Source organism: Adiantum capillus-veneris, chromosome 30 (genome assembly GCF_014529385.1).
Source record: "Adiantum capillus-veneris isolate H3 chromosome 30, ASM1452938v2, whole genome shotgun sequence".
Classification (NCBI taxonomy): domain Eukaryota; kingdom Viridiplantae; phylum Streptophyta; class Polypodiopsida; order Polypodiales; family Pteridaceae; genus Adiantum; species Adiantum capillus-veneris.
The window spans coordinates 11,603,307-11,613,693 of record NC_140960.1 but is presented as its reverse complement, the minus strand read 5'-3'; the positions used below and the strand labels follow the sequence as shown (position 1 = coordinate 11,613,693).

The following is a 10,387-nucleotide window of genomic DNA, read 5'->3' as shown; positions in this document are numbered from 1 at the left end:
AATGCACAAAATGCATCTCATTTCATTTTTATTATAATGTGAAAATGTTTACATCTGTACATCTTTTAATGCAAAATCTCAATTTTGATGCGAGGTCATGGAGTTTCTGGAGAAAGCTTTGAGGAGAAATGCTATGGAGCCATCATCACGAGCTATGCCACATGATAAAATCTACACCACTATCACTTTTTTACTTCTTAACATATACATAGTGAAGCAATCAAGGCAAATTGGTTCTCGTTCTTTGGATTCCTCCTCGCTTATGGGAGTGAGTCTTCTTTTGGGAGTCTCATCAAGAGGCCTCCTTGTTGGGATCGGAGAGCACACACACAGAGAGCCAGCACGAAGAAGGAGATAGACACAGTGTGTGGCGGGGCGGTACTCACACTACAATGTGTAGTTATGAGTATAGTTATTATGAATGAGTAAATGAATGGCTGTACATGGGCGGCTGAACAACGGGCAGCCGGGCACACGGGCCTTTAACCCAACAATCTCCCACTTAAAGGCAGTGTGCCTTTAAAGTGGCCAAAGTACAGCAAAAGAAGTCAAGCCATACCCATCAGCGATCTACAGTGTGCAAACCGTTGTGAGGGTAACGACTTCGTGAGTAGATCAGCAGGGTTATCGTCAGTGTGTACCTTGACAAGCTCTATGCGCTTGTCCTCTAGCACCTCTCGTATGAAGTGATACCTCACCTCAATGTGCTTTGTCTTTGCATGGAAGACAGGATTCCGTGCCAACGCTATGGCACTCTGGCTATCATAATGTAGAATCGGATCATCACCAGCCATACCAAGATCTCCCACTAGTCGTGAGAGCCATACGGCCTCCTTGGCAGCCTCAGTGGCAGCCATATATTCAGCCTCTGTAGTGCTCAAAGCAACGCATGGCTGTAAACGTGATGCCCATGAAACCGGTCCACCTGCAACTGTGAACACATAGCCGCTAGTAGACTTCCTCGAGTCCACTGACCCTGCATAGTCTGAATTTGTATATCCGCAAACAGACATATCCTTCTCACCATAACATAGGGACAACTCTGAAGTCCCTCTCAAGTATCTGAGAATACCTCTCACTGCATCCCAATGACGCTTGCCCGGGTTAGACATGTACCTGCTAACCACACCAACTGCATGAGCAAGATCTGGACGCGTAGCCACCATGGCATACATCAAGGAACCAACAGCTGACGCATAGGGAATCTGAGACATCTCTGTAGTCTCCAAATCTGTCTGAGGGCAGTCATCATGGCTGAGTTTTACATATGGAGGCAACGGGGTACTTATGGCCTTCCCCCCTTCCATATGAAAACGCTCAAGCACCCTGTCAATGTACTCTTTCTGACTAAGAAAGAGCATCTTGCGAGAACGATCACGAGTGATCTGCATACCCAAAATATGACTGGCATCCCCAAGATCCTTCATGGAAAAGGTCTCATGTAGCCTATGTTTCAAGGCATCAACATCAGAAATACACTTCCCTGCGATCAGCATGTCATCCACATACAAAACCAAAACAATAAGACTACCATCTGCAGCCTTGCGAGTATAGAGGCATGGGTCCTCATAACTGCGTACATAGCCCAATGAACTCATGAATGCATCAAACTTATGATACCATTCACGAGATGATTGCTTCAGCCCATACAAGGTCTTAAGAAGCCGGCATACCATCTTCTTTGAGCCATGAATAACAAACCCACTTGGTTGCTCCATGTACAAATCCTCGTGCAAGTCCGGATGTAAGAAAGCTGTCTTTACATCCATTTGCTTCAACTCCATGTCTTCTGTAGCTACCAAGGCAAACAACATACGCAAAGTAGACATCTTCACCACTGGGGAGAAGATCTCGTCAAAATCAATGCCCTTCTGTTGCTTGAATCCTTTAGCCACAAGCCTTGCTTTGTACCTAGGCTTTGCATCCATTGAACACAATTTTATCTTGTAAACCCACTTGCATGGTAGTGCCTTCTTACCCTTTGGCAAAGGAGTAAGCTCCCACGTTTCATTTTGGATCAACGAATCCATCTCTGACTGCATAGCCTGCTCCCACTTGAGCTTGTCAACACTAGACATGGCCTCATCATAACATGATGGCTCCCCGCAATCAGTCAACAATACATAATCCATAGAAGGCACAAAACGCTGAGGCTGTCTTGCACGCCGCTCTGAACGCCTCAAAGACTGTGCAGGAGGTGCATCTGGCTGTCCCACATCTACATGATCTCCCAACAAGGGCTGATCTCCCACTTGAGGGTCAATGGGCTGCCCACGAGCAGCCATGGGACCATCATACCGATGACCATCCTCCTCAAATATCACACGCCGAACCTCAACCGTTCGCGGTGATGCTCTATACATAGAGTCCTCATGAAAAACAACATCATGGCTGCGCACAATCTTCTTGTCAATAGGATTCCACAATCGATAACCCATCTCACCAGAGCTACCATAACCCAAGAAGATACATCTCTTGCTCTTTGGATCCAATTTGCTGCGTTTTGCCTTAGGTACATGTACATAAGCTTCACAGCCAAAAACACGAAGGTGGCAAACCTGTCCATACCTCTTCAGGCACTTTGAAGCCCAAAGGAACACTAGGTGAACGATTTATCAAATGCACAGAAGTGGCAACAGCTTCAGCCCAAAATCCATTTGACAAACCAGCCATAGAAAGCATACTACGGACTTTTTCCTGTATAGTCCTGTTCATGCGCTCTGCCACACCATTTTGAGGAGGTGTATAGGGAGCACTAAACTCGCGCCGTATACCCTTCTCAACACATAATGTTGTGAAAGCATGAGACATAAATTCACCCCCATTGTCCGTACGTAAGCACTTCAACTTACAACCTGATTGGTTCTCAACAAGAGCCAACCATTGCTTAAATATATCAAACACCATATCCTTCTTACGAATGGGGTATGCCCATACCTTCCTGCTAGCATCATCAATGAACGTAACAAAGTACATAGCACCTCCAAGAGAAGCATTGGGCATCGGCCCACATACATCACTATGCACCAAAGATAGCTTTTCCAAAGATCTGTGTGGAACACTTTTCTTATGAGAAGACCGAGCATGTCGACCATAAAGGCAATGCTTACAAAACTCAAAACCACCAAAATCTGAAACGGGAATGCAATCCGCACGTGCCAACAACTTCAAACCTTTTAGTGACATATGCCCCAAACGCTGATGCCATAAAGAAGCAGGAGGTTGCTCAGTGATCCCCACAATGTGATCAGCCACACTAGCTACACAAAGGGAATACAACGTATTCCTCTTAGCACCTTTAACCAAAACAAGGCTGCCCTTAGTGATCTTCCAACCTCCATCACCAAAAGATACATTGAAACCAAGTGAATCCAACTGACCCACACTAATCAAGCTTTTTGCAAGAGCCGGCACATCACACACGCTGCAAGACAAACGTAGTAGAGTTTGGCATAGCCAAATGAATATCCCCAATGCCATGAATCTGCATAGAACGCCCATCGGCAATCTTGACAGTACCTGTGCTCGAAGCATCATAGTCATGAAACCACGACCTATGAGGCGTAACGTGAAAAGAAGCACCACTGTCAATGACCCAATCCATAGGCATACTACGCTCATGAGTGAGAAGAAAAGCGTCATCAAAATAGGATGCAAGCAACACATCACCAAGCTCTTCACTAGTAGCACTAGTCGGAGCACATACATGGTCATCTTGAGAGCTACACTCTCCATGTGTTGCATTTAACTCCTCAATCTTGACATTGGATTTAGGCTTGTCCTTAGCATCATGGTCTTTCTTCTTACCATCTCCATTTTCCCTTTTCCACTTGTAGCAATCCTTTTTGAAATGGCCTTTTCTACCACAATGAAAACATTCCACATCCTTTTTACTTGTGCCTGCACGGGACTTGCTTCTAGATTTACCCCTGTTGGGCTTATACTTGTCCATAGTCATGCCTCTGACAACCATTGCACTAGAAGACTTACTACCTGCATTATTCTTTCGATTAATCTCTTCCGTGAGAAGACTAGACTCCACATTAGTACTTGTCAACTCATCCGCAGGAACCGAGTTACTTATGGCTGTCCTAAATGTGTCCCATGACTCAGGCAACGTGACAAGTAAAAACATAGCTTTTACATTGTCCTCAAACGTAATTTTCTGCGTAGCAAGTTGGCTGAAAATTGTATTGAACTCATTCAAATGCGCATTCATGGAAGCACCTTCCTCCATTCGCAAATCAATAAGCTTTTTAATCCAATACACCATAGAAGCAGCCGAATGCTTATCATACATATCGCAAATCCGCTGCCATAGCTCATAAGCTCCACCCTGTGCATCTTTCACAGTGTAATAAACAGACTTTGAAAGGGAAAGCCTAATGGTAGACCTGCACATCTCATCCAACTCCTCCCAATCATCCCTCTCCATGTTCTCTGGCTTAACTCCCTGCAACTTTAGAGGTCGAATCTGTTTCTTCTGCACCAAGACATCCCAAATCTGATCTTTCCAATATGAGAAGTTAGCACCATCCAACTTCTCAATATTGAAAACTGTGTCCTCTTTAGTGCCCATTACAACAAGAATGCAACAATGAGAAACCTATAACCAACCAACAAACTGCCACAACAAAGTAGTGTTGCAAATCTGACAACACCTGCTGCTCAATCAAAGAGCAAACGCATAGAGTATAAATCAGCCCATAATATGGTCAAAAAACGTACGTAGAAATCCACAAACAAATGCATAAACCCGTGACACCTGTAACTCAACCGGCCTAGGCAAACTGTGCCACAAAATGCATCAACAATGAGCTGTCATAGAGGCATAAACATACTCCATGTCTGAATAACCACAATAGAGACATAAGCTGACCAAGCTTACACAAATCCGTGAGCATAAATGGATCCAAGTGAGCATATAACCAATGCACAAGCTCAACGAAGTCCAATCTCTACTGTCAACCAAGTACCTGTCCGTACTCAAACCGCAACAGTGCAAGCAAGAGCAAACCCGCTCTATGTATAAGTGAACCGAATCTCCACAATATCATGCATAAAGAGTGTCTGTCAAACTGCCATATCCACATCCATCAACATACATAGATGATGTAAACCTGTAGCTCAAGAACACGCATAAACAGACTGCCCAGAAGAGTAGAAGCTCCTACTCAAACCACAACCATATACATGGCTGTCCCACAGTCAAAATACATGTTTTGTAACCACAGAAGAAACCTGTATCCAAAGCTCCCTGTAACCTGTAACCTGTACCCGTACCTGTACCTGTACCTGCACCTGCACCTGTACCTGTACCTGTAGTCGAAGAAGACAATGTCGCCAAACTCCCACTCTATCTGTGTGTATGAGGCCACTCCAAGAAGAGGCTACACACTCTCAAATGAGCTGTGGGCTCACGTAAGTGGGAGACACTACAACAATGGCACCTGTAATGGCTATGGAAGCTCTGGCAGCAGAAAACTACCAAAGAGAGATGAAAAACGTAGCTCCTAGTCTGTAGCTCGGATGGGATTTCTAATGGCACGAATGGCTCCGAAAGGGGGGTTAAACCTCAGGACGCCCGCTGAAAATACTCGCGGAGTGCTGAACCTTCCAATGCCAAGCTCAGAAAAACCTTCTGCTCTTTAGAAATGCGCACGTGCGCGAAACCGAAAAACGGCAATGAAACAGCAGCAAGTTTCAACACACTCAACAATGATGATGAAGCTCTCAATGCTCTCACAACCAAGCTCTGATACCACTTGTTGGGATCGGAGAGCACACACACAGAGAGCCAGCACGAAGAAGGAGATAGACACAGTGTGTGGTGGGGCGGTACTCACACTACAATGTGTAGTTATGAGTATAGTTATTATGAATGAGTAAATGAATGGTTGTACATGGGCGGCTGAACAACGGGCAGCCGGGCACACGGGCCTTTAACCCAACACTCCTAGGCTCTCTCTCCTCTTGGAAAGGAAGGGAAATCCCATAAGCACGAAGTTGTTGGGTAACTTCGGCTTGCAAAGCAGGGTTTCCCATAGCTTGATGCAACCTAGTAACAAGATAATTAACAAACATGGGGGCATCATCATTAGCACCTTCATGTGCAAAATCAAAGTTATCAATGCTGATTCTACTCTCTTGGTTATCATCGGCCATGCTATTAAACTTATGTATAGAATTACTTTGTGCTTTGGTACCCTCAAAAACCTTAGTCGCTACTCTTTTTTACCTTTGAAAATTAGTTCTCAAGTAGCCACACCTGTGGTTTAGACATTGTTGATTGCAAAGACTAGTGGAGAGGGTCTAACATTGCTCGGTTGATTACGGTTCATGTTCAGCTTGCTCGTAGCTCAATAATGGTTAAGCCAAAGGCAAGCCCCAAGAGACTCCATTATTAAAACTATAGTTCCCAATAGTGTACCTCAAACTAAGTCCTTCTCAACCAAGATAATACATCCCTGTCCCACTTACCCTATTTGAATATGTACAAACTTTCATGGACAACTCAAGGACCTCTCTTCTTAAGCAAGAAAAGAGAAACCAATACCTTTGATACCAATGTCATGGAAATGGCCTATGAACTTTGAGAATAGCGGAATTTAGAGAACTAGAGTGAGCATTTTCATGAGACTACTTTGAGAACATAGAGGGTGAATTTAATTAGCGATAGCAACATAACCATTATACTTAATTAACTTCGCATGAACAATGCTTTTGCAAGAGATAGAGTTAGAGAGCATGACAACATTTGAGGACCAGATTTATGTGGAGATGGTCCCCCCTCTAATAGGCTTCTGTATTATAGATTCTCCCATCAAGAGAGACTTGGTACAATACAGTCTTTGTGTTCCGTGTGACCTAGGTGATGCAATGAAGATGGGAAGCTTCATGCATCACAAGCATAACATAATCTTTGTAAAAGCATTAACCATCCCCGGCCTCAGCCCCAAGGCCTCAAACACCTTCCATGGTGGAGAGAGCTAGCAGGGAATGAGGGTAGGGAAGAGGAAGAGGAAGAAGAAGCATTCATAGAAGAAAGAAATAGTTTCTCACTCATCATCACTCTTCTTGCTTAGCATAACATAATAGCATAGTAATGAAGATGAAGAAGATGGAAAGCTTAAGCATTGCATCATGGCTCTTGGTTGGATTTGCATTCCATAGCCATGAGTGTTGGTGTAGGCTCTCAACTTCTCAACAAGCTTGGAGAAGGAGATGGAGCTCTTGCACTTTTCACTTCACAAGATGAGTGTGTGTGTGTGTGTGTGTGGCGGGGGGGGAGAGAGAGTATACCCCCCAAGGTAGCCCCCTCCTTGCTTTGGTCGACCCCCTCTTAGCTCATGGTGGAAGCTCATTGGACCCCCTTCAAGCCTAGCCAATCACATGCAAAGTGCATATCAAGCAAGCAGTCTAGTCTTGGGACAAGTGTCCCCCTTTCCCCTTTGAGAGAGAGTACTTGATAAATGCGTACACTAATTAAATTAGCTAAAGTATCATTGGACCCCTTGAGAGGCCAACCAATAGGCTTTAGGCACATCATGAGGGCAACATGAAGAGGAAGTTGACAAGTGTCCTTGTTACTTCTTTAGACAATGCTTGACTTGTGTGAGGGTGTGTGTGTTCTCTCTCTAGCACCTACAAGGAGGGATCACCCCCCCTTGAGTAGGGGGGATCATGTTGACTTTTGGGAGCACCTTGAACCCTTGAAGCTTGGGAAAGGTTCTCACCCCAATCTCAGCCCTAGCACCTCGAGCACCTTAGTGAGCAAGCACGACAAGCACCTCAAGCACCTTAGGTAGCAAGCAGGACAAGCACCTCAAACTTGGGTCGGGTTTCCACCTCAAGTACAGTCCTACCTTGCCTAAGGTCAAATGACTTTTAGCACTAACCTTTGAAGGTCTTTAATGAATCTAACCCTAAGGTCTTAAATCTCCATTAGGTAGCCTTGCTCTTTGACAGAATCTCTCTCTCTCTCTCTCTATACACACACACACACACACACACACACACACACACACACACACACACACACGTCTTAGTTACTCGTGACTAGTAATGGATTTTTGACTTGATAATGTCTATTAGTTAGTTCAATTATATAACTGGCTATATTAATTTGGTCAATTTATCAGGTTAGTACATTTTAATTTACACTGACCATGTGTCAATTTAATAAAAATGTGGGATTGAAAATGTGTTTTTTTGAATGGAATCACTAGTGTTAGTGTGTTGTGTTTTAGGATATTGTGCTCACGAGGACATTTGCAGTTAAGGAGAGGAGACATTCATTTTTCAAAGTGTAGCTATAAAGTTGGGAGTTGCAGTAGTTTAAAGAAGTTCATTTACAGTGTCGAAGATATTCTTATTCGTTGAGGATGACTTCATGTTCAAAGCGGGGAGGAATGTAGATCCCAATAATTTTTTAACATTTTGTACCAAACCCCGGTTAATTTGAGATATGCAGGGGCATTTTAGAAACATATGCATCCTAAATCATTGCACATGTATGCCTGTTTGACATGCTGTTGTTCTCATTGCATATGGATGATTGGTTAGAATTTGAAGCATTTGTTGAGATTTGCATTAAAATTTGGATGTTGTGCTAGTTTTCCAAAGAAAGTCCAGGATTTGATGTGATGGTTGATGACATAGCTTGGCCATTTTTTTACAAGGGAGACCTGTAAAGATTATTGACTCAAGAGAGTTTTAAGGGTGCATTACAAAGGAGGAACATGACCAAGCAAATAAGGCTGGTGCTTGTGGAGCAAATGGGCATGTTCCTCTCTCTAAGTTGGGTCTACTGATAATAGTAGGAAGCATGGGCTAGAAATTATATAATGCAGTGTGGGAAAAGCTTCAAGGAGTGTTGCTTGCAGTTGTACATGGGCAAGTTGCAAACCTTTGATGTAGGCAAATGCAAGTGGAACCAAGTCAAGGTGATGACAAAGAAAAAGTTGGGGTCCACCTTTGAAGTGGTTGTTGACGAGTTAAGAGCTAGGCTGCACCAAGGGATAGTGAGATTAACGAGGGTTAATTGTAACATAGGGTCATACCGACTAGAGAAAGGAAAGCTATTTTGAATGTTGGAGATGATGGGTTCAACATTCTAATTTTTTACCTTTTCTAAAAACAAGGGGAGATGTCCTCAACATAAACTTAGCTTAATACCTTCCTTTTTCAAAGTGGTAGTGGGGCTATCTTTCCCACTCTATAATGGTGGCTTGATGTTAGCGGGTCACTGTAATGGACGTCCATAGCACAACCTTTTGGCACTAACATACTACTTAGGGAATTGACTCAGATGAGGCACGTAGTATCTTTGAAAGTGTCAACCTCAAGAAGTGAACCTAACAAGTAAGGATGTCAATCTCTATATCCTAATCAACAATTCAAAAACCAATTTTTTTTTGTCTATGCCCTATCTCACTTCTCTCGATCATCACAGTATTCAGTGACTAAAGAGATTCAGATAGCCAATGATACTTTAGGAGAAGCTATACTACAACTAAGGGGACAATTCTGGTGGCATTTTGACAAATTACAAAAATCATGACCATCATGAACTAGGTCATAAAAAATGCAACAAATTATCCAAACAGGTCGTTGTAAGGTCTAGTAACACTCTTCTATAATCAAAATGACATAAAATGAAGCTTTAAGCACTCAATACTGAAGATATGGCTCGCAAACACTTAGTTACAAACCACCACAAAACTTAAAATGCTTACAATTCAACGAAAGAGCAAGATAAGAGGAACACAATACAAGTTCTGGAATTTGAAATAGATTACCCAATCAAGAGTTATGTTGATTACCAAGTAGAACTAAGAAGCAACTCAACTGCATGTACAACCAAAACTCTTTCTTTATCCATAAAATTATCCTTTCAAACTAGAGCTATTGTCTTATATACCTAGGGTTTTAAAAAATAGCCAAACTTCCGGTAAATTGGAAAAAGAATTGACAATTGACTTTGCAGAGACGGGATTTGAACCCGTGACCTCGAGGTTATGAGCCTCGCGAGCTACCAAGCTGCTCCACCCCGCGTAGTTAATGCCTCTAACGTAAGTATTATACATCTCTTAAAGAATTACATTGGACATAAATAATGCATAAACAAAAATGATGAAGATGAGAAAATTGCAGTATTTTATCTATCCATCCTATCTTATCTATTTATCGATAGATAAATAGATAAGATTTCAATTCTCTAAATAAGCGGTAGATAAGGCGGGGGGGGGGGATTGACCGACAACTCTGGGCCTTACATACATAATATGACATTTACAACTCAAAAATCTGTACCTCTAAGATCGAAATTACATCAGCTTATGTACACTCTTGGAAAAAATAAACTACAATGAATAAGAAATGTGGC

At 42.9% G+C, this 10,387-nt stretch overlaps 1 non-coding gene across 1 annotated transcript; it reads right to left on the bottom strand.

The window, feature by feature from the left end:
- Positions 1-9,982: 9,982 nt before the first annotated feature.
- On the bottom strand, positions 9,983-10,056 carry TRNAM-CAU (transfer RNA methionine (anticodon CAU)). Its single transcript has one exon. It is a non-coding gene; the product is annotated as a tRNA-Met (tRNA).
- Between the last annotated feature and the right edge of the window lie 331 nt (positions 10,057-10,387).